Source organism: Schistocerca americana, chromosome 5 (assembly GCF_021461395.2).
Source record: "Schistocerca americana isolate TAMUIC-IGC-003095 chromosome 5, iqSchAmer2.1, whole genome shotgun sequence".
Taxonomy (NCBI): domain Eukaryota; kingdom Metazoa; phylum Arthropoda; class Insecta; order Orthoptera; family Acrididae; genus Schistocerca; species Schistocerca americana.
In genome coordinates, this window is record NC_060123.1 from 368,989,420 (window position 1) to 368,998,455 (window position 9,036).

Consider the following 9,036-nt stretch of genomic DNA (forward strand, 5'->3'; position numbering starts at 1 on the left):
TGCAATCCATAATTGGATTGATCGCGATGGCAAAAAGGGCTACGCTCAAGACGGAGCCCTGTGGCACTCCGTTCTCCTGGAGGAAGACGTCGGACAACATGGAACCCACACGTACCCTAAACTTTCGATCCGTTAAAAAGGAATCAATAAAAAGGGGCAGGCGACCGCGTAGGCCCCACCTGTGCATAGTGCGGAGTATACCTCCTCTCCAACAGGTATCATAAGCCTTCTCCAAGTCGAAGAACACGGCTACCGTTTGGCGCCTTCGCAAAAAGTTGTTCATGATGAATGTCGACAAGGTCACAAGGTGGTCAACAGCGGAGCGGCGGCGACGAAAGCCGCATTGAACATTAGTAAGTAGCCGTCAAGATTCAAGAATCCAGACTAACCATGCGCTCCATCACCTTACAGACATAGCTTGTAAGAGAAATGGGGCGGTAACTAGAAGGAAGGTGTCTATCCTTCCCGGGTTTGGGAATAGGAACAACAACGGCGTCACGCCAACGCATGGGGACTTGACCTTCGGTCCAGACGCGATTGTAGGTACGAAGAAGGAAGCTTTTGCCCGCCGGAGAAAGGTGTGCCAGCATCTGAACGTGAATGGCATCTGGCCCCGGAGCAGAGGACCGGGACAGTGCAAGCGCACGTTCGAGTTCCCGCATAGTAAAGGGGGCATTATAAGTTTCCAGATTCAGCGAGTGGAAGGAAGGTCGCCGAGCCTCTTCTGCCTCTTTCCTGGGAAGGAAGGTAGGATGGTAATGGGCGGAGCTTGAAACCTCCGCGAAAAAGCGGCCAAAGGCGTTGGAGACAGACACGGGATCAACAAGGACCTCATTACCTGAGGTCAGGCCAGGTACCGAGGAGTGGGCCTTAATGCCCGACAGCCGGCGCAGGCTACCCCCAAACGACGGAAGAGAGAGTAAAACTGTTAAAGGAGCTGGTGAAGGAGGCCCAACAAGCTTTTTTGCTGTCTTTGATGACTCTACGGCATTGCGCTCGGAGTCGTTTGTATTCAATACAATTCGCCAACGTAGGATGGCGGCGAAAGGTGCGTAAAGCACGTCGTCGAGCACGGATAGCGTCCCTACAAGCCTCGTTCCACCAGGGGACGGAAACGCGACGTGAAGAAGACGTACTACGAGGAATGGAACGTTCGGCAGCATTGATGATAACAGCCGTGAGGTATTCGACCTGACTGTCACAACTGGGAAAATCGTGGTCCGGAAAGGTCGCCAGGGAGGAGTAAAGTCCCCAGTCAGCTTTCAGTATGTTCCAGCTCGAAGGACGTGGGGATGGGGTGTGGTGCAGGAGACGAACGACACAGGGGAAGTGGTCGCTCGAATAGGTGTCAGAAAGGACATATCACTCGAACCGACAGGCAAGCGTGGTAGAACAGATCGAGAGGTCCAAGTGGGAGTAGGTATGAGTAGAGTCCGAGAGGAAAGTTGGGGCGCCGGTATTGAGGCAGACAAGATTGAGATGGTTGAAGACATCCGCCAAGAGTGAGCCTCTTTGACAGGATGCAGGAGAGCCCCAAAGGGGATGATGGGCATTGAAGTCGCCAAACAATAAAAACGGCGGGGGAAGCTGAACGATCAGGTGCATCATGTCAGCCTGACTAACAGCAGATGATGGTGGAGTGTAGATGGTACAAACTGAAAAAGTAAAAGCAGAAAGAGTAATGCGGACAGCTATTGCTTGGAGTGGGGTGGTCAATGGGATGGGATGGTAATAGACATCGTCCCGAACGAGCAACATGACCCCACCATGAGCTGGGCTACCGTCCACAGGGGTGAGGTCATACCACTCCGAGGTATAGTGGGTAAAGGCAATACGGTCAGTCGGGCGCAACTTGGTTTCCTGGAGACCAATGACGAGCGGACAGTGCAAGCGGAGGAGCAGTTGTAATTCCCCCCGATTAGATCGAATACCTCTTATGTTCCAATGAAACAACGCCATCGCTAGTCAAAAAAAGGATCGCTCGCAAATCAGTCTCGGGGAGCCCAACATCCAGAGATAGTTGCCTGGTGGCCTCTTTCACCAGGCGGTCAACATGTTCATTGCCCGGGATACCGACATGACCGGGGGTCCACACAAAGACCACAGAGCGGCCGCAACTGGCAAGAGCGTGCAGGGACTCCTGGATTGCCATCACCAGACGAAAACGAGGGAGATACTGGTCGAGAGCTCGTAAACCGCTCAGGGAAACGCTACAGATCAGGACTCACTTGAGCAGGAGCGGATATACTCTAGGGCTCGAAAGATGGCGACCAGCTCAGCAGTGTAAACGCTGCAGCCAGCCGGCAAGGAACGTTGTTCGAAATGGTCCCCTAGAGTTAGCGCATAACCGACACGACCAGCAACCATCGAACCGTCAGTGTAAACAACGTCAGACCCCTGATACGTGGCCAGGATGGACTAAAAGCGGCGGCGGAAGGCCTCTGGAGGGACTGAGTCCCTCTGGCCCTGTGCCAAGTCGAGCCGAAGGCAAGGGCGAGTAACACACCATGGGGGTGTACGCAAAGTGGCCCGAAAAGGAGGTGGAACAGTGACAACCCTAAGCCCAGAGAGAAGCTCTTTGACGCGGACTGCGATCGTACAACCTGACCAGGGCCGACGTTCTGGCAGGTGGACGACCGATCGCGGGAACAGGAGACGATAGTTTGGATGCCCGGGCAAGCTAAAAACATGGGCAGCATAAGCGGCCAGTAAATTTTGGCGCCTGAACCGCAATGGAGGGACACCTGCCTCCGCAAGTATGCTGTCCACTGGGCTGGTCCGGAAAGCACTAGTGCCAAGGCGTATTCCGCTGTGTAGGATTGGGTCCAGTACCCGCAGCACAGATGGGGATGCTGAGCCATAAGCTAGGCTCCCATAATCCAGACGAGACTGGATTAACGCCTGGTAGAACCGTAACAGGGTAGATTGGTGGTGCCCCAGCGGGTGTGGCTCAAGCATCTCAGAGCATTTAGATGCCACCAACACGCCTGTTTAAGCTGCCGAATATGAGGCAGCCAAGTCAGCCGGGCATCAAAAACTACGCCCAAAAACTACACCGAAAAACTACACCGAAAAACTACACCGAAAAACTACACCGAAAAACTACACCGAAAAACTACACCGAAAAACTACACCGAAAAACTACACCGAAAAACTACACCGAAAAACTACACCGAAAAACTACACCGAAAAACTACACCGAAAAACTACACCGAAAAACTACACCGAAAAACTACACCGAAAAACTACACCGAAAAACTACACCGAAAAACTACACCGAAAAACTACACCGAAAAACTACACCGAAAAACTACACCGAAAAACTACACCGAAAAACTACACCGAAAAACTACACCGAAAAACTACACCGAAAAACTACACCGAAAAACTACACCGAAAAACTACACCGAAAAACTACACCGAAAAACTACACCGAAAAACTACACCGAAAAACTACACCGAAAAACTACACCGAAAAACTACACCGAAAAACTACACCGAAAAACTACACCGAAAAACTACACCGAAAAACTACACCGAAAAACTACACCGAAAAACTACACCGAAAAACTACACCGAAAAACTACACCGAAAAACTACACCGAAAAACTACACCGAAAAACTACACCGAAAAACTACACCGAAAAACTACACCGAAAAACTACACCGAAAAACTACACCGAAAAACTACACCGAAAAACTACACCGAAAAACTACACCGAAAAACTACACCGAAAAACTACACCGAAAAACTACACCGAAAAACTACACCGAAAAACTACACCGAAAAACTACACCGAAAAACTACACCGAAAAACTACACCGAAAAACTACACCGAAAAACTACACCGAAAAACTACACCGAAAAACTACACCGAAAAACTACACCGAAAAACTACACCGAAAAACTACACCGAAAAACTACACCGAAAAACTACACCGAAAAACTACACCGAAAAACTACACCGAAAAACTACACCGAAAAACTACACCGAAAAACTACACCGAAAAACTACACCGAAAAACTACACCGAAAAACTACACCGAAAAACTACACCGAAAAACTACACCGAAAAACTACACCGAAAAACTACACCGAAAAACTACACCGAAAAACTACACCGAAAAACTACACCGAAAAACTACACCGAAAAACTACACCGAAAAACTACACCGAAAAACTACACCGAAAAACTACACCGAAAAACCTGTGGGTCTCCACCACAGCAAGGAGTTCGTTGGCAAGATAAAGCCGCGGCTCAGGATGGACTGTTCGGCGCCGACAGAAATGCATAACGCGGATCTTGGCAGCCGAAAACTGAAAACCATGTGCTACAGCCCAAGACTGCGTCTTGCGGATAGTGCCCTGTAGCTGACGTTCAACAGCTGCAATGCCAGTAGAGTGGTAGTAAAGGCAGAAGTCGTCAGCATACAGGGAAGCGAAGACAGAATTTCCCACCGCTGCAGCGAGCCCGTTTATTGCGATTAAAAACAGGCAGACACTGAGGACAGATCCCAGTGGTACCCAGTTCTCCTGGACTCGGGAGGAACTATGGGAGGCCGCGACTTGCACGCGGACGGTACGATACGATAGAAAATTTCGGATAAAGATCGGCAGAGGGCCCCGAAGACCCCATCCATGAAGCGTAGAAAGTATGTGATGACGCCATGTCGTATCGTACGCCTTCCGCATGTCGAAAAATACAGCGACCAGGTGCTGACGGCGGGCAAAGGCAGTACGGATGGCCGACTCCAGACTCACCAGATTGTCGGTGGCGGAGCGGCCTTTCCTTTTGTTGTCATTGTTGAGAGGGCTTATTGGAGTCAGTCTCCGGGACCAAAGATGATAGCGAAGCTTGACGACCAGCGACCTGTGGCTTCTTCAGCCACTGGTTGGTGTCTGCTGTGCCGCTGGTAGGAACCTGGGAAGGGAGTGACCCAAGGGATCCCTTCCGAGCGAGAGAAGCCGAAGAAGACTTACGCTTCTCCGGCTTAGAAGTGGGGACTGGTGTCCCCGGTGGTTTAGTGGGTGCTGCTCCCGAGGCAGATAGTGTGGGAGCAACAGCGAGAGAAGGGGCCCCCATCGTCAAGGGGGCAGGTGAGGTCCTCTGACTCAGAGCTGACTGTTTGTGGTGCAGCTAAAGAAGCTGGAGCAGGAGTGACAGTTGAGGCATAAGATGCCATCATGCGCAAGGGATGTAGCCGTTCAAATTTCCGCTTAGCCTCAGTGTAAGTCAGTCGGTCCAGGGTCTTATATTCTATGATTTTGCGTTCTTTATATAAGATCCTGCAGTCTGGCAAGCCAGGTGAATGAGGCTCTCCACAGTTGACACATATGGTACGCGGAGCACATGGAGTATCGGGATGAGATGGGCGTCCGCAATCTCGACATGTGAGGCTGGAAGTGTAGCAGGAAGACATATGGCCGAACTTCCAGCACTTGAAGCACCGCATCGGGGGAGGGATATATGGCTTGACGTCACATCGGTAGACCATCACCTTGACCTTCTCCGGTAATGTATCACCCTCGAAGGCCAAGATGAAGGCACCGGTAGCAACCTAATTGTCCCTCGGATCCCGATGAACGCGCCGGACAAAATGAACACCTCTACGCTCTAAGTTGGCACGCAGCTCGTCATCAGACTGCAAACGTAGGTCCCTATGGAAAATAACACCCTGGACCATATTTAAACTCTTATGTGGTGTGATGGTAACGTTAACATCCCCCAACTTGTCACACGCAAGTAACCTGCGTGACTGGGCGGACGATGCAGTTTTTATCAGAACTGACCCAGAGTGCATTTTGGACAAGCCCTCCACCGCCCCAAACTTATCCTCTAAATGCTCTACAAAGAACTGAGGCTTCACGGAGACAAAGGATTCCCCATCAGCTCTGGTACAGACGAGATACCGGGGCGAATACGTGTCACTGTCATTCATTGGCTTTCGTTCCTCCCATGGTGTGGCCAGGGATGGGAACGATTTGGGGTCATAAACGTTACCTTTAAAATCAGCCCTCGAACGCTTAGAGACTGCTGGTGGCTGGCCACTGGCAAGAGATGATGTGCCACGCTTCATTGCGTGTCATCCACCCTGACGCCACCTACTCCGACCAAGGGCCCTCCCCATGGGCGCCACCCAGCCTCAGCAAGGGCCACCTGGCAGGATGGCCATTGCCGGGAATGCTGATGCCCCAGGGAGATGGGCATCTACTCCTTGGCATACATGGGGAGTAAACGGCGTAGGCATCAGTAGAGCAATCCCTTGTGTTGCCAGGGGGCTACAACCAAAAGGGTACATGGCGGCCCCACCACAACAGATTGGCTACCGTGCTTGATCTTAGGTGCAAAAATGTACGAGGTCGTCGTCGCAGTGAAAAACAACACTACACAGTGCAGTGTGGAAATCGCACCCATGGACGTACCCTCGACCAAGAGATGGAAAACGAGCTGGACACCATTGCAACGACGAGAAAGCCGGCTAAAGGTCTCAGTGCACGAGAGATACAGTGCACCATGTAAGGCGCCCTTCCCAAATTGGCTCGCTCTTCGGAACAATTTAGAAAGATGGAGGTCAAACCCGGGAGGGGACCATCACAGAAAGCCAAAACATTTGAGACTCCTTTTAGACGCCTCTTACGACAGGCAGGAATACCGCGGGCCTATTCTAACCCCCGAACCCGCAGGGGGGCGGGGGGACATGAAAGCAAGGAAAGAGTAAACGTAGGGAAAGACTAATAGAGGAAGAAAGCGTGAGGATGGAGAAAACAAAGGAAACAGGATCTTGGAGTTTTCAAACGTCCTTCTCCAGACGAATGCTCGATACATTACTCCCAAGAAGAGGGAGTGTGAAGGGGAGGTAGGGGGGGGGGAAGGATTTGTGACGAGGAGGGATGGGGGAGGGGGTAGGGCAGCCCTGAAAGGAAGGAGAACTGCACTAGCTCGGGGCCCCGTGCTCGCCACGCACATAGCCACAGAAGAGTTGTGGACCCCCTGGGGGGGGGGGGGGGGGTGTCTGCAGCGTAGTCTAAAACAACCTTGGTTACGTGTGGGGTCGTATAATGAGCAACCTATTCCTGACCAGCAGATCGTGGTCTGCTATAGGCTACGTGACTTATGACGACGCTTCCGTGCATAGTGGATAGTGGTGGAGCGGATAGGTAGCGGTGGGTGGGGAGAGGAGGGGGTGGATGACAACTGCGCATGCGCAGCAGCAGAGAGCGGGCAAACAAAAACCACGTTACCGAACTGCGCTGCTGTGGACAACAGTCACGCCCGTTTGCCTATTGTACATTGTATTATAAGTTCAAATCTATGAGGGGAATAGTAACTATTAAAACCAGTATCGATCAATCGTCATGACAGAAATATTAATTCACGTCTTGACGACGCTGTGTCCACAGCTCCACAGATGTACTCTGCGTGCCGTCGGGAGGTGATAACAGCTGACAGCTTTGTGAAGACGTGAAGTACAATTTCTCTCAAAATGTCAATTGTCTAACGACAAGGTCATTGAAGCTGCTTGTAATAATTATTTATTGCTATTTGATGTGCATTATAGGTAAAAATTTCAAACAACAAAATTAAGTTCAGGCGCAAAGGAAAACCATTATATTTGCTTGACAACTGCTTCTACTCACTAGAATTTCCAAAAATATGTGAGGTGTTTGTGTGGATGTGTGACTGTAGTTACGTGTAATCACTGTGTGTAAAAAAGAATTAGTGGTAGAAAAATCTAATGTAAAAGAGTATCATAAAAAGGTCAGTAAGTTGTCATACTTTTCACTGTTAATGGGCATTATGAGTGTAAACTAACGCGTTCGACATTGCAGTGACAGACTGCATTTATAATCAATTGAACAAGCAAACAATTAACCATCATCTGCGAATAACTCCAGGGAATGCTGACCGATAACATCGGAAACCACCGATATCTCGATCAGTAACAGTTACTGTCATTTTAAAGAGTTATCCAGTTCGTACCTCGAAAACGACATAGGTTTACATTTGGAAATATCGGACTTCTGACGAATTTATCCAGCTGCATTCTCGTGTGTTACTAGAGCACACAACATGGTAGGAGAAACTTAACTTCTCTTTGGGAAATTTCAGCATGCTGCACAGACTGTGCCCACACTACAGGTGGGATGTTGTCTATTGCCTCATGCACAAGTGATGTTATCTTCAATTTTTTTTTCCTCCCACAATCCCTTAAAACCCTTCGCCCAAATTAATTCCATGGGAGTACGCTGACAGTGACATGGGTAAACGCAAAACTGTGTGACCCCATTCACGTGCAAGGAAGTAAGTTTGTACATTGCCACGTGACTTGTATAAATTAACGAGATGCAGGAGATCGGTCCGAGTGTGGATTACACTGTGCTTAATTTTCTTTTTTAACTTTTCTGTTGTTCGTACTTGAGGTTCTCTCTGTAACAGTTGAATTATAACTGGCAATCACCGACTTCGAAGCAAGTTATGACAACAATTGTGAATCATTTCACTAAAATGACAGCGTTCATTTCCGAATGGTAGTCAGTGCTGTTTTTCTTAGAAGTAAATGCAAGTTTATTCTCAGAAGAAAAACTAGGAGAAGAGTCAGCGTGTAGAATAATTATCCGAGAACGTATTCCTACGAGAACTTTAAAACCGCCACTACCATCACTCATTTTCCAGCAGGTCTTTCTGGAATGGTTCTAACTGACCCATGTTTCATCAAGGTAATACACTGTTGAACTACCTCATCTTGTATCGTGAATCTTTTGTGTTGTACCTATGCCACTTCTTTGAACACTCTTCTTAGCAAATCTGAAATCAACTTCTTTTAAAATTCTTTACATTGACAAAACGCATACCATTGAACCCTGCATAACTATAAAACGTTTGTGATGTTGGGCATTCATCATTTATATGGAGCACTTTAAAACATCGTTATTAAAACTAACCATTTACGTTAATGTTTCCTTGCGATTTCGGTGCTTTCCAGGCGACACGAAACCAACTTCTTCTATGGTTCCTACAGCTTTCACACTTGTTT